The sequence below is a fragment of the Bombina bombina genome, chromosome 12 (genome assembly GCF_027579735.1).
Source record: "Bombina bombina isolate aBomBom1 chromosome 12, aBomBom1.pri, whole genome shotgun sequence".
Classification (NCBI taxonomy): Eukaryota; Metazoa; Chordata; class Amphibia; order Anura; family Bombinatoridae; genus Bombina; species Bombina bombina.
This window is the reverse complement of record NC_069510.1, coordinates 153,366,043-153,391,516: the sequence shown is the minus strand read 5'-3', so window position 1 is coordinate 153,391,516 and position 25,474 is coordinate 153,366,043. Positions and strand designations below refer to the sequence as shown.

General features: G+C 38.5%; 1 protein-coding gene across 1 annotated transcript in view; it reads right to left on the bottom strand.

The window, feature by feature from the left end:
- DENND1A (DENN domain containing 1A) overlaps positions 1–25,474 on the bottom strand; it is a 1,966,771-nt gene that overhangs the window by 860,226 nt on the left and 1,081,071 nt on the right.

Here is a 25,474-nt window from a genome sequence, read left to right as displayed (position 1 = left end):
TTCTAAAAGTGACCCTATCCCTCAACAGAATCTTCACAGGTGCATAATTGGTGCAGGTGCTCCATTAAAAATTAGAGGTGGGTGCTGACCCCCATTTAGAAAAGGGTCCCTACCTCTTTCACAGGAGGGGGTCTTATAACTCTATAATTAAAACAAAACTGGGATAAATAGGGGCTCAACCCCCACAACTTAAAATTACCTGGTTGCAAGGGGGGCAGGGGATCACCGTTTTTAACTGATCAGCTGCATCCTAGGGGAGCAAGTGACACATGTACCGTAAGCATAGTGTGGAGGACAAGGATGGATTTAAGGGGTTAATATCTTTACCACTGTACCATCATCATGATCAGACAAAGTCTTTGAAAATAGATTTTTGTTGTATTTTAAATGTCATTCCAAGCAGATTTTACACACATGAGAGAGAGAGAGAGAGAGAGAGAGAGAGAGAGAGAGAGAGAGAGAGAGAGAGAGAGAGAGAGGTAGAGAGAGATAGAGAGAGATATAGAGAGATAGAGAGAGAGAGAGAGAGAGAGATAGAGAGAGAGATAGAGAGAGAGAGAGAGAGAGAGAGAGAGAGATAGAGAGATAGGGAGAGAGAGAGAGATATAGAGAGAGAGATATAGAGAGAGAGAGATAGAGGGAGAAAGAGAGATAGAGAGATAGAGGGAAAGGGACTCACTGGTCTTTTGTGAATAAATTTAATAAAACTTAATTACATTTATTCACAAAAGACCAGTGAGTGCCTTCTTCTGTCTCTATATTTAACTGCTGGTACCCTGGACAGTACAGACTGTCAGAAAATATAAAGTAAGATAATGTATAAAGTATGGAAGACAAATTATCAGTGTACTAACCACGGAGAGCGCAAGAAAACTGCTGGGTCAATTACAGAGGCGCTGTGCTGTACAAGGCTTAATAGGGGACAACACACGCCCCCCAAGTCATTGTGACATTGCGGTCAGGGCACTGATGTGATCGTAACATCGGATACTATGTATACACGCTAGATGTTAGTGAAGAATAATATCCGTATTAGGCGTCAATGAGACAATGTATCAGCATTCAATTAAAGGTGGTGATTACAAATACTAATGTGTAGTGTTATCATATAGTACTCAGAAAATGTGTGTCCCCTGTACAAACAAGGGCAGATAATGTGGTAGTACTGTAGACTATGGAGTCGGTGTTACTTATACGAGTCAGACACCCTAGGGAGCAGATATGTATTAAACAAGGGTGAGACGTATATACTATGTGTGGCCACACCGACACCCCTGGTTATCTACCTACAGTGGATTACCTACATGGTGCAATCATAACATTGGATACTAAAAATACATGCTAGATGTCAATATGGGACATTGTATTGATATTCAATTAAAAGTGATAGTTGCATATACATTAAAGTGTGGTATTGTCGTGTAGTTATCAGTAGATACCTGCCAACTGTCCAAACAAGGGCAGCTTACCCGGTAGTAATGCAGAATATATCAATGGTGTAACCTGTAAGGGTTAAACACCCTAGGGAGCTAATACGTATTAGTGGGATCCAAAAGAAAATAAAGTATCAATGTCCACAAAATCAAGTGGTCTACGCTCCGTAAGAGGGTCTACATTCAATGAATGTAATGATATGTTTCAAAGTATTCATCAGTGAAGCCTGACCGTTAGAGCCATGTGTATATATATATATATATATATATATATATATATATATATATATATATATATATATATAGTGTAGTGCGACCAGAAAAAGGGCAAGGTCAAAACATATGTTCAAAAAATCTATGTTCAAAAAAATCAATATTCAATACCCCTAGATCTAGAGTGGGTGTACCCAAAGCTAGACACCCAAACTGATAAAGGGCAACACCCTTATTATGAACAGCCGGTTAAACACAGGCCAGTAATGTTAGCCCCCAATATAAGTAGTGGAGGGACGTGATCAATGAGTTGAAACCTCAGGTCTTTGACTGTGTGGCCTTTTTCTATGAGATGTCTTGCCACAGACTGGTCACTGTCTCTCTTCTCAATGGAGGTTTCAAATTATTGATCACGTCCCTCCACTACTTGAGGGGGAGGGCAATAGAAACAAACAATTGCTACAAGTAAAAGCACATTGGATCTATAAATTGGACACAGTACACCCCAAAGGTTTGAATGCAGGAATAGACTGACACTGCTTCCTATGAAATATCTCCATAACGTTCTCTAAGCTATTTTGTGTATAGTTTTTTGTAAGAGTTCTGACTACTCCTGACATAGTAATATATTGGGGGCTAACATTACTGGCCTGTGTTTAACCGGCTGTTCATAATAAGGGTGTCCCCCTTTATCAGTTTGGGTGTCTAGCTTTGGGTACACCCACTCTAGAGCTAGGAGTATTGATCTTTTGAACATATATTTTTTTGAACATATGTTTTGACCTTGCCCTTTCTCTGGTCGCACTACACTCGCCCTATATATAGATGGCTCTAAAGGTCAGGCTTCACTGATGAATACTTTGACACACATCATTACATTTGTTGAATGTAGACCCTCTTACGGAGCGTAGACCACTTGATTTTGTGGACATTGATACTTTATGTTCTTTTGGATCCCGTTAATAAATATTAGCTCCCTAGGGTGTTTAACCCTTACAGGTTACACCATCAATATAGTCCGCATTACTTTTAATTTAAAGTTGCAGACTAGCTCAACACATATAATATTTTCCCTTTTAATATGTATTCGTTATTGGTGCAGAGCCAAAAGAAACTATTCGTAAACACATAGAAGGTAGACACCTTTGATTTGTTTGCACTTGGCACTTTAGGATATGTGTGTAGTCATGACGACAGGATTGGCCTATCCCTAAATATGTTTATACAATAAAGTATCTTTACATTTATAAAAGAGTGCTGAATTCCCTTGCTTTTACACCAGGACTCTTATATCCTAGGTGACTACATTCTATGTGTTTAAGAATAGTCCGCATTACTACCGTGTAAGCTGCCCTTGTTTGGACAGTTGGCAGGTATCTACTGATAACTACACGACAATACCACACTTTAATGTATTTGTAACTATCACTTTTAATTGAATATCAATACAATGTCCCAAATTGACATCTAGCATGTATTTTTAGTATCCAATGTTATGATTGCACCATGTAGGTAATCCACTGTAGGTAGATAACCAGGGGTGTCGGTGTGGCCACACATAGTATATACGTCTCACCCTTGTTTAATACATATCTGCTCCCTAGGGTGTCTGACTCGTATAAGTAACACCGACTCCATAGTCCACAGTACTACCACATTATCTGCCCTTGTTTGTACAGGGGACACATATTTTCTGAGTACTATATGATAACACTACACATTAGTATTTGTAATCACCACCTTTAATTGAATGCTGATACATTGTCCCATTGACTCCTAATACGGATATTATGCTTCACTAACATCTAGCGTGTATACATAGTATCCGATGTTACGATCACATCAGTGCCCTGACCGCAATGTCACGATGACTTGGGGGGCGTGTGTTGTCCCCTATTAAGCCTTGTACAGCACAGTGCCTCTGTAATTGACCCAGCAGTTTTCTTGCGCTCTCCGTGGTTAGTACACTGATAATTTGTCTTCCATACTTTATACATTATCTTGCTTTATATTTTTTACAGTCTGTACTGTAACCAGGATAGCTTAGCACATGATGAATTTGCTTCTGTTTTACTTTTCTGTTTGCATTATGCTAGTATGGTTTCGAGTACTACACACACTGTGTACTTTTTGGGGGCAAGATATAGGGCTGCTGTATTATCAATGTACTTGATGTTTACAGATAAGTCACCTTTATGGTTCATTGTGTATAAATATATATCTGTACTATCACTGGTTTGTTTTTCTCTTCTTTTCTTTGTTTCTTTATTGGGTAGCTGTTGTTATGGTAACCCCTTTGGCTGTTTTTTGGCAGTGGGAGGGGCCTAACCCCTTTATATTGTTTGCTGTATTACTCATTATTGTTGGTCTGATGAAGGGGTGAACACCCCGAAATGTCACATAAAATAAATCAAGTTTGGACACTTTTTCAAGACCAGTGAGTGCTTTGTTCCAAATCCACTACTTACTTGCTTCTTAGCACCCTGGCATGTGACTACTTGTTTGTTAAAGTGCACTTATCCTTTCTGCTATATAATATATATATATATATAGTACAAGTTTTGCCCCTGTTTCACTCCTGATGAAGATGCTGCTATTAAGCAAATAAGAAGCAGGTATACAAGTATAAGCTCCAATCACGGGCAACATAATTTCCAGAAGCAGATTTGGGGAGTTCCAGAAGTGTTATTTTTACTTTGTGCTTTTGAAATAAACATATAGTAAAGACGGAAGGCCAAAGAACAAATTTTATATCATACTAATATTTTTTTTTTTGCACTGAAATAAATGAAAGAACTGAATATTACTAAGACCTGTGAGTTTCCGAATCCTTGGAGTCAGTATATGCACATGCATGCTGAGAAGCGCGCATGTCTAGAGCACTAAATAGAAGCAGTGTTTGCGACAATGTATAACATTGCTACATGCCACTTTAATATCCCCTTAAAGGGACTGTAAGCATTCCTTTATAAAAAAGTGTCCTTATATGAACTCATTCCTAGTAGTACTTTTCATGCACACCCCAAATATCCAGATTTAACAGAAATGTGTTACCTCGATCATTAGATTATGTGATCAGATTCACTGCAATGTGTGATAAGACTGTACACTGAAGCTGGCTTTTCAGTCACTGTATTCTATGGCACTAACACCAGAAGCTGTTCCGCCCGCAGTTAACCCCCCCCACAAATCTCTGATTAAAAGTGTATATGTAAAAACAATAAATCTGCATGTGTTTATGCATGAAAGGCACTTCCGGAGGTAAGAACATATATGGGGAGTTCACCTATATTTCTATATTTCAGAAAACAAATCTTTACTTCAGTTTGTAAACTACTATATCATACTTTTGGGAGAGGTCTTGGTTAGATGCATTGTGTTACTATCCAACCATAAGCGTCTGATCAAGTCAATAACTAGAGAGAACAGGAAGCCCTAGGATTCTGATGATGATCTTTTCTCTATGGGCAAAGGCTTAAAATTTACATTCTCAAATCCCTGGTGAGGGGGTTAAAAGGAAGAGTTCTTTAATCACGGAAAAGGGTGGTATATGATACCCAGCTTACTGTCTCTTAGGGAAACTCTCAAAATAACCTGATACCAGCTTGGTGATTCCAAGAGACATTCAACATTTGTCTTAAGGCTTCTCAAGTTGCACAAGTTGTCTAAAAAAGTCTAAACGCAAGAGCCAACGGAAGTTTAGAAAAAAAGTGCCACTAACAGAATGTTTAGGTTATACACTAAAAAAATTAAAAGGAACAAATAAAAAAAATAAATGAAGAATTTCCATTCCAAAAAAATAAAATAAAAACACACACAATTATAAATACATTTAATATATATATATATATATATATATATATATATATATATATATATATATATATATATATATATATATATATATATATATATATATATAAAAAAAACAAGAGTATTGCATTGAGCAATGATACTTTTTTATTGGACTAACTATACATTTATAAGTTGACAAGCTTTCGGAAGAGTTCCTTCCTTTATCAAGTCTAAAGCAATACTGACCAATTCAATGGAATTTACAGATAATGGCCTCTAGTTATCAAGCCGTCAACCGCAAATATGCTGGAATTCCGCAACATATTTGTGGCGAGGCTGATTCGCCTTAGTTATCAACCCCTACTGCCCGGCAAAAGTAGAATATAATGACGTAAACTTCGATCCGCCGGACTCAGTCCGACACAGATCGATGGTTACGTCACTCCAGATGTTCCGAACGCAAGTTCGGCACAATCTGAATACTTTTGGTAGTTATCAAACTACTACCAGGTACGCTCGCCACTATTCCGGGCCAGCGTACCTGGATTTCAATCCGCCGCCCTGGAGGCGGCGGATCCCATAGGAATCAATGGGACTCTGACCATAGCGAAAGTATATAAATATATAAATATCCCATTGATTCCTATGGGAGATGTCTGCACGTTACACCCTAACATGTACCCCGAGTCTAAACACCCCTAATCTGCCCCCCACTACACCACCACAACTAAATAAAGTTATTACCCCCTAAACCGCCGGTCCCGGACCCCGCCGCAACTATAATAAATATGTTAACCCCTAAACCGCCGCTCCCGGACAATGCCACAACTATAATAAATATCTTAACCCCTAAACCGCCGCTCCCGGACCCCGCCGCCACCTACATAATACCTATTAACTCCTACCCTGCCCCCCTATACCGCCGCCACCTATAATAAATTTATTAACCCCTACCCTGCCCCCTACACCGCCACTGTTCCAATCAGCCAATAGAATGCGAGCTCAATCTGATTGGCTGATCCAATCAGCCAATCGGATTGAACTTGAATCTGATTGGCTGATTCCATCAGCCAATCAGAATTTTCCTACCTTAATTCCGATTGGCTGATAGAATCATATCAGCCAATCAGAATTCGAGGGACGCCATCTTGGATGACGTCCCTTAAAGGAACCATCATTCGTCGGGAAGTCGTCGGTGAAGATGGATGTTCCGCGCCGGCGGGATGAAGATGGATCCGGAAGAAAGAAGATTGAAGATGCCGCTTGATAGAAGACTTCAGCCGGATCATGGACCTCTTCAGCTCCCACTTGATAGAAGACTTCAGCCGGATCATGGACCTCTTCAGCTCCCACTTGGATCAAGACTTCAGCCGGATCATGGACCTCTTCAGCCCCCGCTTGGACTTGGATGAAGACGTCAGAGCCTGGACCGATTGGCGATACCCGGTGTGGTGAAGATAAGGTAGGATGATCTTCAGGGGCTTAGTGTTAGGTTTATTTAAGGGGGGTTTGGGTTAGATTAGGGGTATGTGGGTGGTGGGTTGTAATGTTGGGGGGGTATTGTATGTTGTTTTTTACAGGCAAAAGAGCTGAATTCTTTGGGGGCATGCCCCACAAAAGGCCCTTTTAAGGGCTGGTAAGGTAAAATAGCTTTTCTATTTTAATTTTAGAATAGGATAGGGCATTTTTCTATTTTGGGGGGCTTTGTTATTTTATTAGGGGGCTTAAAGTAGGTGTAATTAGCTTAAAATTGTTGTAATATTTTTCTAATGTTTGTAAAAAAAAATTAATAGTGTAGTGTTAGGTTTAAGTGTATTTATTTGTAGGTATTTTATTTAATTTATTTATTGATAGTGTAGTGTTAGGTTTAATTGTAGATAATTGTAGGTATTTTATTTAATTAATTTATTGATAGTGTAGTGTTAGGTTTAATTGTAACTTAGGTTAGGATTTATTTTACAGGTAATTTTGTAATTATTTTAACTAGGTAGCTATTAAATAGTTATTAACTATTTAATAGCTATTGTACCTGGTTAAAATAAATACAAAGTTGCCTGTAAAATAAATATTAATCCTAAAATAGCTACACTATAATTATAATTTATATTGTAGCTATATTAGGGTTTATTTTACAGGTAAGTATTTAGCTTTAATTAGGATTAATTTATTTAATAAGAGTTAATTTATTCCGTAAGATAAAAATTATATTTAACTTAGGGATGTGTTAGTGTTAGGGTTAGACTTAGCTTTAGGGGTTAATAAATTTAATAGAGTAGCGATGAGGTCCGGTCGGCAGATTAGGGGTTAATACTTGAAGTTAGGTGTCGGTGATGTTAGGGAGGGCAGATTAGGGGTTAATACTATTTATTATAGGGTTAGTGAGGCGGATTAGGGGTTAATAACTTTATTATAATAGCAATGAGGTCCGGTCGGCATATTAGGGGTTAATAATTGTAGGTAAGGTAGCAGCCTTGCTGTTTGACTCCTCTCTGGAGAACACGGACCTCATCTGTATATTCTGATCTGAGTGGATCTGAAGTCTGTCCCTGTGGAACACAGTCTGCAGTTGAAACCATCAGCGGAGCCATCACAACCGACAGAGACGAGTGGATTCTTACTACCACAGTGGAGTGGGAGTTAGCTGGACGACTCTGAGGGTCCAGGAGGCACTTGTGACACTTTTCAAGTGTCCTATATCCTGTGAGTATATTGTATTACTTGCACTGCGTGTCCAATCCCATTGGTAACCACACTATGTTGGCGCCTTCTTTTATCTCTTTTTCTATCTAGTCTCTTCCCCTGGGTCACCAACAGGGATCGTTTGAAGAAGCTGCTTGCCACCTGTGATTTGGATATCACGCCTACTATATTTGTAATCAATAGAACTTTGTTTTTGGGACTATCTAATTTATATATCTCCAATATCATTGTGTCCAGATTATGACTTTTATTGTGTTTTTTATTGCTATTACCCCTTTTTCAATAAGGAGAATTTTGTAAGACAATATTAACATACTATCACTTATTGTCCTTTTAGTATCGACCTAGGAGTCACCCTATCTGGTTCCAACTCGGTTCCAGTTTTGTCACTATTGTCTTATGATCAAATTTTTTTTTATTTTATATTTATATTTATAGAAATTATATGACCGTTGGCGCACTAATTATAATTTTTTTTATATTTTTTATATTTAAGGTAGCAGCGACGTTGGGGGCGGCATATTAGGGGTTAATAAATATTATGTAGGGGTCGGCGGTGTTAGAGGCAGCAGATTAGGGGTACATAGGGATAACACAGGTGGCGGCGGTGTGCGGTCGGCAGATTAGGGGTTAAAAATTTTTTATAGAGTGGCGGCGATGTGGGGGGGGGGGGCTCGGTTTAGGGGTACATAGGTAGTTTATGGGTGTTAGTGTACTTTAGAGCACAGTAGTTAAGAGCTTTATGAAACGGCGTTAGCCCAAAAAGCTCTTAACTCCTGGCTTTTCTCTGCGGCTGGAGTTTTGTCGTTAGATTTCTAACGCTCACTTCAGCCACGACTCTAAATACCGACGTTAGAAAGATCCTATTGAAAAGATAGGATACGCAAATGGCGTAGGGGGATCTGCGGTATGGAAAAGTCGCGGCTGCAAAGTGAGCGTTAGACCCTTTCCTGACTGACTCTAAATACCAGCGGTAGCCCAAAACCAGCGTTAGGAGCCTCTAACCTCTAACGCCGGTTTTGACGGCTAACGCCAAACTCTAAATCTAGGCGTTAATTAATCTTATTTAAAACTAAATACTTACCTATAAAATAAACCCTAATATAGCTACAGTATAACTAATAATTACATTGTAACTATTTTAGGATTTATTTTTATTTTACAGGCAACTTTGTATTTATTTTAACCAGGTACAATAGCTATTAAATAGTTATTAACTATTTAATAACTACCTAGCTAAAATAAATACAAAATTACCTGTAAATTAAATCCTAACCTAAGTTACAATTAAATCTAACACTACACTATCATTAAATTAATTAAATTAGCTACCAATACCTACAACTAAATACAATTAAATAAACTAAATTACAAAAAAAAAACCACTAAATTACAGAAAATAAAAAAATACAAGAATTTTAAAATAATTACACCTAATCTAAGCCCCCTAATAATAATAATAATAATAATAATAATAATAATAAAAAATAATAAAAGTCCCTACCCTATTCTACATTACAAAGTAATCAGCTCTTTTACCAGCCCTTAAAAGGGCTTTTTGCGGGGCATGCCCCAAAGTAATCAGCTCTTTTGCCTGAAAATAAAAATACAACCCCCCACAACATTAAAAACCACCACCCACATACCCCTACTCTAACCCACCCAAACCCCCCTTAAATAAACCTACCACTACCCCCCTGAAGATCTCCCTACCTTGAGTCGTCTTCACCCAGCCGGGCCGAAGTCTTCATCCAATGGGGCAAAAGAGGACATCCAGACCGGCAGAAGTCTTCATCCTATCCGGGCAGAAGAGAACATCCGGACCGGCAGACATCTTCATCCAAGCGGCATCTTCTATCTTCATCCATCCGACGAGGAGCGGCTCCATCTTCAAGACCTCTGGCGCGGAACATCCTTCTTGCACGACGACTACCCGACAAATGACTGGTCCTTTAAATGACATCATCCAAGATGGCGTCCCTCAAATTCGGATTGGCTGATAGGATTCTATCAGCCAACCAGAATTAAGGTAGGAAAAATCTGATTGGATGATACAATCAGCCAATCAGATTGAAGTTCAATCCGATTGGCTGATCCAATGAGCCAATCAGATTGAACTTCAATCTGATTGGCTGATAGCATCAGCCAATCAGATTTTTCCTACCTTAATTCAGATTGGCTGATAGAATCCTATCAGCCAATCAGAATTCGAGGGACGCCCTCTCGGATAACGTCCCTTAAAGGAACCGTCATTCTTCCGTTGGCCGTCGTCGCAAGAAGATGGGTCCGCGCTGGAGGTCTTCACGATGGAGCCGGTCCTCATCGGATGAAGATAGAAGATGCCACTTGGAAGAAGATGGTTGCCGGTCCGGATCTACTCTTCTTCCCGGATAGGATGAAGACTTTGGACCCTCTTCTGGACTTCTTCAGCCGTCAGATGATGGATGTCTAGCCCCCGCTTGGGTTGGATGAAGATATCGGAGCCAGGACGGATCGGTGTGATACCCGGTGAGGTGAAGACAAGGTAGGAAGATCTTCAGGGGCTTAGTGTTAGGTTTATTTAAGGGGGGTTTGGGCTAGATTAGGGGTATGTGGGTGGTGGGTTGTAATGTTGGGGGGGTATTGTATGTGTTTTTTTTACAGGCAAAAGAGCTGAATTCTTTGGGGCATGCCCCGCAAAGGGCCCTGTTCAGGGCTGGTAAGGTAAAAGAGCTTTGAACTTTAGTAATTTAGAATAGGGTAGGGCATTTTTTTTTATTTTGGGGGTCTTTGTTATTTTATTAGGGGGCTTAGAGTAGGTGTAATTAGTTTAAAATTGTTGTAATATTTTTCTGATGTTTGTAAATATTTTTTGTACTTTAGTTAGTTTATTTCATTGTATTTAATTGTAGGTATTGTATTTAATTAATTTATTGATAGTGTAGTGTTAGGTTTAATTGTAAATTAGGTTAGGATTTATTTTACAGGTAATTTTGTAATTATTTTAACTATTTTAGCTATTGTACCTGGTTAAAATAAATACAAAGATACCTGTAAAATAAATATAAATCCTAAAATAGCTATAATATAATTATAATTTATATTGTAGCTATATTAGGATTTATTTTACAGGTAAGTATTTAGCTTTAAATAGGAATAATTTATTTAATAAGAGTTACTTAATTTCGTTAGATTTAAATTATATTTAACTTAGGGGGGTGTTAGTGTTAGACTTAGCTTTAGGGGTTAATACATTTATTAGAATAGCGGTGAGCTCCAGTCGGCAGATTAGGGGTTAATGTTTGAAGTTAGGTGTCAGCGATGTTAGGGAGGGCAGATTAGGGGTTAATACTATTTATTATAAGGTTAGCGAGGCAGATTAGGGGTTAATAACTTTATTATAATAGCGGTGCGGTCCGCTCGGCAGATTAGGGGTTAATAAGTGTAGGCAGGTGAAGGCGACGTTGTGGGAGGCAGATTAGGTGTTAATAAATATAATATAGGGGTCGGCGGTGTTAGGGGCAGCAAATTAGGGGTACATAGGGATAATGTAAGTAGCGGCGGTTTACAGAGCGGCAGATTAGGGGTTAAAATAATATGCAGGGGTCAGCGATAGCGGGGGCGGCAAAATAGGTGTTAATAAGTGTAAGGTTAGGGGTGTTTAGACTCGGGGTACATGTTAGGGTGTTAGGTGCCGACGTAGGAAGTGTTTCCCCATAGACAACAATGGGGCTGCGTTAGGAGCTGAACACGGCTTTTTTGCAGGTGTTAGTTTTTTTTTCAGCTCAAACAGCCCCATTGTTTCCTATGGGGGAATCGTGCACGAGCACGTTTTTGAAGCTGGCCGCGTCCGTAAGCAACTCTGGTATCGAGAGTTGAAGTTGCGTTAAATATGCTCTACGCTCCTTTTTTGGAGCCTAACGCAGCCATTCTGTGGACTCTCAATACCAGAGTTATTTAAAAGGTGCGGCCAGGAAAAAGCCAGCGTTAGCTACGCGGGTCGTTACCGATAAAACTCTAAATCTAGCCGAAAGACTTTAATAACAGACTTATGAGGCTTCAGGAAACGTCATTACAATTTGTGTACCCTGAAAGACAAGGAAATCCTGGAATACAACTCAGATACCAAGAAAAGATGAAGGATGTCACTCTCAAAGAGAAGAAAATATGAATTTCTGCCTCTAGGGGGCACTGCAGGGGAAAAAATCAGTTTATTTTGCTTGTGGTCCTCATCTTGTTGGTACATAGTTGGTTGAGTTGTTCTGTCCTCTCAGTTAGGCCTTAAAGGGACAGTATAGTCAGAATTAAACTTTCATGATTCAGATAGGACATGAAATTTTAAACTACTTTCCAATTTGCTTTTATCATCAAATTTGCTTTGTTCTCTTTGTATTCATTGTTTGAAAAAGCAGGAATGTCAGCTTAAGACCCGGCCCATTTTTGGTTCAGGATCCTGGGTAGCACCTGCTGATTGGTGGCTACATTTAGCATGTACTACCCAGGTGGTGAGCCAAAAATGGTCCTGCTCCTAAACTTACATTCCTGCTTTAAAAAAAAAAAAAAGAAAACAAAGAAAAAGGAATAATAGGAGTATATAAGAAAGCTGTTAAAAATAGCTGCTCTAGCTGAATCATGAAAGAAAATGTGTGGGTTTAATTGAAAGGAGTTTCTATTCCTCTGAATATGGATCCATATAAACTGCATTAGTTTATCTAAAAGCTGACTTGGTACCTACTAATAAACTGCTCTCCCATTACAGCGTTTAACTCTAAACTGGCCACTGAATTGTTTGTTTTTATAAATCTTCTCAGCAAAATAGTGAGACCGACATCCAGCGATTGGAAATATTTCCACAGAGCAATTCCTTGAAACCCTCCCCCCAAAAAACTTAACAAAATAAAAAAACAAAAAGCATTTTGCAAATACAGGAGCAAAACCCTTTATCCAAACTACTTGGGCCCGGAAATGGTTTGGATTTTGCAATATTTGTATATTTGCTTCATTAAAATGTTATGGGGGAATAGGACCAACTTTGTTTGTCATTTAGGTAATATTTACGTCATAATACAGCTCCTACGTAGTTTTATATCATTTGTAATACATCTATATCCCTAGCACCATCAGGAAGATAGCACAGTACTGGAATTAGAAAGGTGACAGCTGTTGTTTTAACCACTTAATGACAGAGGACTTACCAGGTACGTCATAGAAAAACATTCCCTTAATGACAATTGACATACCTGGTACGTCCTCTGTTGTTAGAAGCGCTGGAAGCGATCATGATCGCTTCCAGCTGCTTACAAGGGATTGTAGTGATGCCTCAATATTGAGGCATCACTGCAATCCCTTATTTTACCCACCGATGCAGAGAGGGCCACTTTGTGGCCCTCTCTGCATTGGACTATGGCGATCATACATTCGTTGGCGGGTGGGAGCATCTTGTTTGAGGAGCTGTAAGGATATGCTCCATATTTGTCTAACTCACGATCATGAATGGCAATTTCGGCGGTTGCGGCCGTGGGGGCGGGGGGCTGGTGCGCGCGCACACAAAATATACCGGAACAAAATGAAAAAAAAAAATATAATCAATGCAGATGCATGGGGATCTTCTTGTTTAGTAAGTGATCTGGGAGGGGAGGGATGTAGATGTTTTAAGGGGGGCCAGCTACACTACAGAAAACAAATTTTTAATCTAAAAAAGTTAAAAAAAAAATATTTATGGGGGCAAATTGGGTACTGGCAGACAGCTGCCAGTACCCAAGATGGCGGCAAATAGGTAGAGGGGGAGGGTTAGAGAGATGTATGGGGGGATCAGGGAGGTTGTGGGGTAAGGGGGGATGCAGACTGCAGACAGTATGAAGAACAAAAAATAATAATAATAAATGATTTTTATTTCAGTACTGGCAGACTTTCTGCCAGTACTTAAGATGGCGGTGACAATTGTGAGGTGGGGGAGGGAAGAGTGCTGTTTGAGGGAGGTCAGGGGGGGGTCAGGGGGTGGGATGTGTCAGGTGGGAGGCTGATCTCTACACTAAAGATAAAAATTAACCCTACAAGCTACCTAATTAACCCCTTAACTGCTGGGCATATTACAAGTGTGGTGCGCAGCAGCATTTAACGGCCTTATTATTACCAAAAAGCAACGCCAAAGCCATATATGTCTGCTATTTCTGAACAAAGGGGATCCCAGAGAAGCATTTACAACCATTTGTGCCATAATTGCACAAGCTGTTTGTAAATAATTTCAGTGAGAAACCTAAAATTGTGAAAAATTTTAGTTTTTTTTTTATTTGATCGTATTTGGCGGTGAAATGGTGGCATGAAATATACCAAAATGGGCCTATATCAATAATTTGGGATGTCTTCTAAATAAAAATTAACATTTTAAAAAATATAAATGAAAATGTTTGGATTTCGAGATATTTTGGGATTCCAGATTTGGGAATATGTACCTGTACTTACAATCTGCATTTCAAAATGCTAATCACATCCTTGTCAGAGGTGTCCTAAAGACGTTAAAAAATACTTAATTAAAGGGACATAAACCCACATTTTTGCTTTTGTGATTAAGATAGAAAATACAATTTTAAACTATTTACTTATATGTTCTAATCTGTTTCATTCTCTAAGTATCCTTTGTTGAAGAAGAAGTAACTCACTAATGGGAGCTAGTTGAAAGTCAATGACCAGAGGCATATATCTGCTACCACCAATTAGCAGATTTTGAGCCTACCTATGAATAATTTTTAACAAAGGATATACAGTGAACAAAATAAAATAGATAATTTAAGTAAAATCACTTGCTCTATCTGAATCATGAAAGAAAAAAGGGCTTTATGCCCCTTTAAATGAGAAAAGAAAGTGCACGTATCTTTTCCCTTCCTCTCTCTCTGCATTTTGTTTCCCCATGGCTTCAGAATGTGTAGAAATGTTCCATCTGTAGATAGCTCTTTGCATTATGTGCTGATTGCAGCCAACCTGTCACCATTAGTTATTCACTAGAACGTGCAGCACTTGTCTGCTAATGGCGTTCTGTTTATCTAACTTGCATATTTCACTCTGAAGTTGTTTTATGGATTGCTAAATACAAACCTTTTATATGAAGACAAATGAATCTGATGATAGGAATATTGAAAAATAAAAGCAAATTGTGCACGAGTCCGTCTTTGTTAATGACATCCCACCAGTAAACCTCCTAACCCGCGAGATGAGCCTAAGTGTTATCCGCTGTGATTGAGGCCTCCCCGCTGAACAGAAACCTTAATGGCTACCTGCGCAAATGAATGATGTGTTGTGAGTTCAACAAGATAACGATACAGAAATAGATTTATCTATAGGAAAAGGTTTATAAACTGTAAATAATGGCTATAATATTGAGCGTATCAAACAACTCCTTATTCTTTTCTGCCAGCGCCTTTCATTTAACATTTGCTGAGAGATTTGTTTATCTGCTGTACAGGAACTGTAGGAAATGAATACAATTTGCTGTGAGAGACATAGAAACGTTTTCCTTCTTGTTGCTATTGTTTTGCTATTTCTTGCAATGTGACAGAGGCTATACATTAATATCAGATCTCACATTTGTATTTGGTGCTGATGCTGAGAGCTTGTCTATCATGTGCTGATACTACACAGAATCAAATAAACTGGCCCGGACTTACAGAACCGTCCTCATATGGCACCCTTAGAACTGTGGTCTATATACCTGTCCCTTATATTGCACCCTTATACTGCACCCTTATAACTGATCTATATATACCTGCCCCTTATATTGCACCCTTATACTGCACCTTTATAACTGCTGTCTATATATTCCTGTCCCTTATACTGCACCCTTAGAACTGCTGTCTATATATCTGTCCCTTATATTGCACCCTTATACTGCACCCTTAGAACTGCTGTCTATATATATGTCCCTTATATTGCACCCTTATAACTGATCTATAAATACCTGTCCCTTATACTGCACCCTTATATCTGCTGTCTATATACCTATCCCTTATACTGCACCCTTATAACTGATCTATATATACCTGTCCCTTATACTGCACCCTTATATATGCTCTCTATATAACTGTCCCTTATACTGCACCCTTATATCTGCTCTCTATATAACTGTCCCTTATATTGCACCCTTATATCTGCTCTCTATATAACTGTCCCTTATATTGCACCCTTATAACTGATCTATATATACTTGTCCCTTATATTGCACCCTTATATCTGCTCTCTATATACCTGTCCCTTATACTGCACCCTTATATCTGCTCTCTATATAACTGTCCCTTATACTGCACCCTTATATCTGCTCTCTATATAACTGTCCCTTATATTGCACCCTTATAACTGCTCTCTATATACCTGTCCCTTATACTGCACCCTTATAACTGATCTATATATACCTGTCCCTTATATTGCACCCTTATATCTGCTCTCTATATACCTGTCCCTTATACTGCACCCTTATAACTGATCTATATATACATGTCCCTTATATTGCACCCTTATATCTGCTCTCTATATACCTGTCCCTTATAATGCACCCTTATATCTGCTCTCTATATAACTGTCCCTTATATTGCACCCTTATAACTGCTCTCTATATACCTGTCCCTTATACTGCACCCTTATAACTGATCTATATATACCTGTCCCTTATACTGTACCCTTATATCTGCTCTCTATATACCTGTCCCTTATACTGCACCCTTATAACTGCTGTCTATATACCTGTCCCTTATATCTGTCCCTTATACTGCACCCTTATAACTGCTCTTTATATACCTGTCCCTTATACTGCACCCTTATAACTGCTCTTTATATAACTGTCCCTTATACTGCACCCTTACAACTGATCTATATATACCTGTCCCTTATATTGCACCCTTATATCTGCTCTCTATATACCTGTCCCTTATACTGCACCCTTATATCTGCTCTCTATATACCTGTCCCTTATACTGCACCCTTATATCTGCTCTCTATATAACTGTCCCTTATATTGCACCCTTATAACTGCTCTCTATATACCTGTCCCTTATACTGCACCCTTATAACTGATCTATATATACCTGTCCCTTATACTGCACCCTTATATCTGTTCTCTATATACCTGTCCCTTATACTGCACCCTTATAACTGCTGTCTATATACCTGTCCCTTATATCTGTCCCTAATACTGCACCCTTATATCTGCTCTCTATATACCTGTCCCTTATACTGCACCCTTAGAACTGCTGTCTATATACCTGTCCCTTATACTGCACCCTCAGAACTGCTGTCTATATACTTGTCCCTTATATTGCATCCTTATATCTGCTGTCTATATACCTGTCCCTTATACTGCACCCTTATAACTGCTGTCTATATATATGTCCCTTATACTGCATCCTTATATCTGCTGTCTATATACCTGTCCCTTATATCTGCTGTCTATATACCTGTCCCTTATACTGCACCCTTATAACTGCTGTCTATATATATATATGTCCCTTATACTGCATCCTTATATCTGCTGTCTATATACCTGTCCCTTATATTGCACCCTTATAACTGCTGTCTATATATGTGTCCCTTATACTGCATCCTTATATCTGCTGTCTATATACCTGTCCCTTATACTGCACCCTTATAACTGCTGTCTATATATATGTCCCTTATACTGCATCCTTATATCTGCTGTCTATATATCTGTCCCTTATATTGCACCCTTATAACTGCTGTCTATATACTTGTCCCTTATACTGCATCCTTATATCTGCTGTCTATATACCTGTCCCTTATACTGCACCCTTATAACTGCTGTCTATATACCTGTCCCTTATATATGTCCCTTATACTGCACCCTTATAACTGCTCTCTATATACCTGTCCCTTATATCTGTCCCTTATACTGCACCATTATATCTGCTCTCTATATACCTTTCCCTTATACTGCACCCTTATAACTGCTGTCTATATACTGTACCTGTCCCTTATCCTGCATCCTTATATCTGCTCTCTATATACCTGTCCTTATACTGCACCCTTATATCTGCTGTCTATATACATGTCCCTTATACTGCACCCTTATAACTGCTGTCTATATACCTGTCCCTTATATCTGTCCCTTATACTGCACCCTTATAACTGCTGTCTATATACCTGTCCCTTATATCTGTCCCTTATACTGCACCCTTATAACTGCTGTCTATATACTTGTCCCTTATATATATGTCCCTTATACTGCACCCTTATATCTGCTCTCTATATATATTTGTCCCTTATATTGCATCCTTATATCTGCTCTCTATATACCTGTCCCTTATACTGCACCCTTATATCTGCTCTCTATATACCTGTCCCTTATACTGCACCCTTATATCTGCTCTCTATATAACTGTCCCTTATATTGCACCCTTATAACTGCTCTCTATATACCTGTCCCTTATACTGCACCCTTATAACTGATCTATATATACCTGTCCCTTATAATGCACCCTTATAACTGCTGTCTATATACCTGTCCCTTATATCTGTCCCTAATACTGCACCCTTATATCTGCTCTCTATATACCTGTCCCTTATACTGCACCCTTAGAACTGCTGTCTATATACCTGTCCCTTATACTGCACCCTCAGAACTGCTGTCTATATACTTGTCCCTTATACTGCATCCTTATATCTGCTGTCTATATACCTGTCCCTTATACTGCACCCTTATAACTGCTGTCTATATATATGTCCCTTATACTGCATCCTTATATCTGCTGTCTATATACATGTCCCTTATATCTGCTGTCTATATACCTGTCCCTTATAACTGCTGTCTATATATATATGTCCCTTATACTGCATCCTTATATCTGCTGTTTATATACCTGTCCCTTATATTGCACCCTTATAACTGCTGTCTATATATGTGTCCCTTATACTGCATCCTTATATCTGCTGTCTATATACCTGTCCCTTATACTGCACCCTTATAACTGCTGTCTATATATATGTCCCTTATACTGCATCCTTATATCTGCTGTCTATATACCTGTCCCTTATATTGCACCCTTATAACTGCTGTCTATATACTTGTCCCTTATACTGCATCCTTATATCTGCTGTCTAAATACCTGTCCCTTATACTGCACCCTTATAACTGCTGTCTATATACCTGTCCCTTATATATGTCCCTTATACTGCACCCTTATAACTGCTCTCTATATACCTGTCCCTTATATTTGTCCCTTATACTGCACCCTTATATCTGCTCTCTATATACCTTTCCCTTATACTGCACCCTTATAACTGCTGTCTATATACTGTACCTGTCCCTTATCCTGCATCCTTATATCTGCTCTCTATATACCTGTCCTTATACTGCACCCTTATATCTGCTGTCTATATACATGTCCCTTATACTGCACCCTTATAACTGCTGTCTATATACCTGTCCCTTATATCTGTCCCTTATACTGCACCCTTATAACTGCTGTCTATATACCTGTCCCTTATATCTGTCCCTTATACTGCACCCTTATAACTGCTGTCTATATACTTGGTCCTTATATATGTCCCTTATACTGCACCCTTATATCTGCTCTCTATATATATTTGTCCCTTATATTGCACCCTTATAACTGCTCTCTATATACCTTTCCCTTATATTGCACCCTTATAACTGCTGTCTATATACCTGTCCCTTATATTGCACCCTTATAACTGCTCTCTATATACCTTTCCCTTATATTGCACCCTTATAACTGCTGTCTATATACCTGTCCCTTATATTGCACCCTTATATCTGCTCTCTATATACCTGTGCCTTATACTGCACCCTTATATCTGCTGTCTATATACCTGTCCCTTATACTGTACCCTTAGAAGTGCTGTCTATATACCTGTCCCTTATATTGCACCCTTATAACTGTTGTCTATATACCTTTCCCTTATACTGCACCCTTATATCGGCTCTCTATATATCTGTCCCTTATACTGCACCCTTATATCTGCTCTCTATATACCTATCCCTTATGCTGCACCCTTATATCTGCTCTCTATATACCTGTCCCGTATACTGCACCCTTATATCTGCTCTCTATATACCTGTCCCTTATACTGCACCCTTATATCTGCTCTCTATATATCTGTCCCTTATACGGCACCCTTATAACTGTTGTCTATATATCTGTCCCTTATATTGCACCCTTATAACTGCTGTCTATATACCTGTCCCTTATACTGCACCCTTATATCTGCTCTCTATATACCTATCCCTTATACTGCACCCTTATATCTGCTCTCTATATACCTGCCCCTTATACTGCACCCTTATATCTGCTCTCTATATACCTGTCCCTTATACTGCACCCTTATATCTGCTCTCTATATAACTGTCCCTTATACTGTACCTTATATCATCTTTCTATATACCTTTCCCTTATACTGCACCCTTATATCTGCTTTCTATATACCTTTCATTTATACTGCACCCTTATATCTGCTCTTTATATACCTGTCCCTTATACTGCACCCTTATAACTGCTGTCTATATATCTGTCCCTTATATTGCACCCTTATAACTGCTGTCTATATACCTGTCCCTTATACTGCACCCTTATATCTGCTCTCTATATACCTATCCCTTATACTGCACCCTTATATCTGCTCTCTATATACCTGCCCCTTATACCTGCTCTCTATATACCTGTCCCTTATACTGCACCCTTATATTTGCTCTTTATATAACTGTCCCTTATACTGTACCTTATATCATCTCTCTATATACCTTTCCCTTATACTGCACCCTTATATCTGCTTTCTATATACCTGTCCTTTATACTGCACCCTTATATCTGCTCTCTATATACCTGTCCCTTATAATGCACCTTATATCATCTTTCTATATACATTTCCCTTATACTGCACCCTTATATCTGCTCTCTATATACCTCTCCCTTATACTGCACACTTATATCTGCTCTCTATATACCTGTCCCTTATACTGCACCCTTATATCTGCTCTCTATATACCTGTCCTTTATACTACACTTTATATCTGCTCTCTATATACCTGTCCTTTATACAGCACTTTATATCTGCTCTCTATATACCTGTCCTTTATACTGCACTTTATATCTGCTCTCTATATACCTGCCATGTATACTGCATTTTATATCTGTTCCCTATATACCTGTCCCATATAATGCACCCTCATATCTGCTCTCTATATACCTGCCCTTTATACTACACTTTATATCTGCTCTCTATATACCTGTCCCTTATACTGCACCCTTATATCTGCTCTCTATATACCTGTCCTTTATACTACACCCTTATATCTGCTCTTTATATACCTGTCCCTTATACTGCACCCTTATAACTGCTCTTTATATAACTGTCCCTTATATGGCACCCTTAAAACTGCTCTCTATATACCTGTCCCTTATATTGCACCCTTATATCTGCTCTCTATATACCTGCCATTTATACTACACTTTATATCGGCTCTCTATATACCTGTCCTTTATACTGCACCCTTATATCTGCTCTCTATATACCTGTCCTTTATACTGCACCCTTATGTCTGCTCTCTATATACCTGTCCCATATACTGCACCCTTATATCTGCTCTCTCTCTCTCTCTCTCTCTCTCTCTCTCTCTATATATATATATATATATATATATATATATATATATATATATATATATATATATATATATATATATATATGTCCCGTATACTGCACCCTTATATCTGCTCTCTATATATCTGTCCCATATACTGCACACTTATATCTGCTCTCTATATACCGCTCCCTTATACTGCACACTTATTTCTGCTCTCTATATACCTGTCCCTTATACTGCACCCTTATATCTGCTCTCTATATACCTGTCCCATATACTGCACCCTTATATCTGCTCTCTATATACCTGTCCTTTATACTACACCCTTATATCTGCTCTCTATATACCTGTCCCATATACTGCACCCTTATATCTGCTCTCTATATATCTGCCCCATATACTGCACACTTATATCTGCTCTCTATATACCGCTCCCTTATACTGCACCCTTATATCTGCTCTCTATATACCTGTCCTTTATACTGCACCCTTATATCTGATATATATATATATATATATATATATATATCTGTCCCTTATACTGCACCCTTATATCTGCTCTCTATATACCTGTCCCATATACTGCACCCTTATATCTGCTCTCTATATACCTGTCCTTTATACTGCATAATATTTTTTATACTAAACTTATTTAAATTGTATGAGGGAAATGAAGTGACTGCACTGCAAATGCTAGATGCAAGCTCCCTTACAAATTCAGGGACAAGGATCCTGATTGGTTGCCTATGCGGCTACCGATGAAATTTTGAGGTAAAAATCAATTCCTCTTTTACACATAGATGCCCATATGATATTTTGCATCCAGCTTTTTAAAGATATACTGCATCACTTTCTAGTGATTCACATTTGCTTAACATGTCCCTTTAAGTGTGCACTTGTTACAGGAAATTGAAAACCCACAATTTCAGAAATAAATAAAAGGGAAAAAGGGAGGGTGCATATATTGCAGATTTTATTTTTATTTATGTATTTATTTTTATGTATTATTATTATTTATGTTTATTTATGTATTTACAAGTCGAACACTCAAGCGTTAACTGTGCTAAAAGTAAGTTTTTTTGCACACATCGAGTTGCACTCATTATGAGTTAAAAGGTAACTGTTTTCGCGCATGCACCCGATTCACATAAAAAGCCAAACATAGGATATGTCACACATAATAACCTATCCCCCTATAGAATTCAATGGAGAAAAAAATGTGGGGAAAAAACTAAAACCCTACTCATACGCAAACACAATCTCATTCCCATGTGCACTAACCCAACATGAAAATATGAATAGTTTATATTCCAATGTTCTTCACATAGAAGAATGAGTTCTATTTATTTATAAATACATATTTCTACATATACGTGATGTTTTTTGCACAAATATATATTCATAACCATACATACATAGAGATGATTATATATAGGTATAGATATTAACAGATGTACTGTATATAGGAATACATAGGGCATATTCCCTTATGTGAAGAGAATTGGAATGCGACATATTTAGAGTAAATACACAGTATAACAGTGTTTATAAAGTACACACATATATACATCTTTACACATGCACATGTATGCATCTCTATATTAAAGCCCTTTGACAGCTTTTTTTTCCATTTTCCTCAGCACGTGCATGTGAAGCATATACAGATATTATCAGTGCAACATTATTTTAAATACTGTAGCTGCTCAGAGTGCCAGTGGGGCTTGCATCATGTCAGCAATTAACAAATCGAGTTGTTACCAGATGGTACAAGCACCTTAGTCTCTCTCTGAGCAAGTGTTGTGCTGAAAATACTGGTGCACGGTTTATACTTAAATAGACTCTTGAAACAGCTATAGCTTTTATTAGAAGCATTTTTTTGCTTATTGATGAATAATGCTAACATGTTTCTTATTCAAAATTGAATTGGCTGGAATGTCCCTTTAACATGTCCCTTTAAGTCTGCAATCACACTTCTTACAGGAAATGGAAATCCCACAATTTCACAAATAAAATGCAGTGAAAAAAAGTTTCCTTTTACTTTGTTTTTATACTACCTGTAACTAAACATTTTGTATTACAAACTCAACATGTTTAATGTCCCTTTAACCTAACCTGTCCCCTTAACACAGCTGGTGCAGCCTCTGTCATTGTGCAGTATACTGATACATTGGTGATACATCAGCTAGAAAGTTACACCAGAAATCACTTTGTCCTGCAGCTGAGATCACTGCTCCGCATCTCCTCACGTCAGAGACGATTTACAAAGCAGACACAATGCTTTTAACATCACAGAGAGTCAGGTAAAGATCGCTAATAGCCTGAATGCAGCCTCTCTCTTCACACAGATCTCAGCAAATTATACTTTACTTACCAGTAAATAGCAGATCAAATAGCCCATTCAATTTTTTTTTTCCCCGATAATTTTTTTCATAATGGAGAAAGCAAATTTATCTATGACCTGAATTAAAGGCACCTATCATAGCACAGAGGACACACGGACTCTCTCCCTTTCTACAGCATAAACAATACCTTCAAGAGCTTCTACAAAATCTGCTTCCTTAGTAGATGAACAAACCCAGCTTAACATAAGTGAATATTTTATTCTTCTGCACAGATCATCACAATAATCACCTACTAGTAAATTGTTATAGATTTGCCTTTTTATTTATTTATTTTTCTATGAAATGTTTGCATGTCATACCAAAGCTCACCAGTGTCGTATCATCCAGAACAACAAACACAGTGTAAAGAAAATCTAAAGATTCTAAGAACAAATAACTGTGTGTACAGCAGCTATAAGGTAGCTTTGGTATCAACAGTACATGGTTTAGCCACAGTCTTGCAAATTATGAACATATTGGGATCCGATATACGGCGCAGGTTTCGGCGCAAACGTGTAAGTTTCAGCTCGCAACTCGAGCTATCTTATATACAGCGCCATCAGAGGCTAAAGTGCCGTAAGTCTGACAAACTAGCGATGTCCAGAAATCTGCGTAAGTACAAATTTCTGGAGTCGCCAGTGACTTACAGCACTTTAGAAACTGCCGCCGCATAAAAAACCTGACTAAGTTATTAAATCTCTCGTTACTGTCTAACACGCCTCCCAAACATAGCCTGCCACATATACCCCTCTATCCGCAATTCCCCCTCTCACTCCTAATAATAAATGTATTAACCCCTAAACCGCAGCTCCCGGCCCCCAGCCGCCAGCTACATTATTTATATTACCCCATAATCTGACCCCCCTACACCGCCGCGAGCTATATTAAATGTTTTACCCCCTAATGTGAACCCCCTACCCCGCCGCCGCCTACATTAACTATATTACCCCCTAATATGATCCCCAAACACCGCCGCCACCTATTTAAACTATATTAACCCCTGTGAGCCCCCTACACCGCCACCACCTATATTATATGTACTACCCCCTAATCTGACCCCCTTACACTGCCACCACCTATATTAAAATTATTAACCCCTAATCTAATCTCCCTATACTGCCACCACCTATATTACATTTATTAACCCCTAATCTAATCCCCCTATACCGCCGCCACCTATATTAAATATATTAACCCCTAAAATACTAAAATTTCCCTACCACTAAACCTAAGTCTAACCCTACAAATAGCCCTCAAAAGGGCCTTTTGCGTGGCATTGCGCCAAAGTAACCAGCTCTATTACCAGCCCTTAAAAGGGCTTTTTGCGGAGCATTGCCCCAAAGTAACCAGCTCTTTTACCAGCCCTTAAA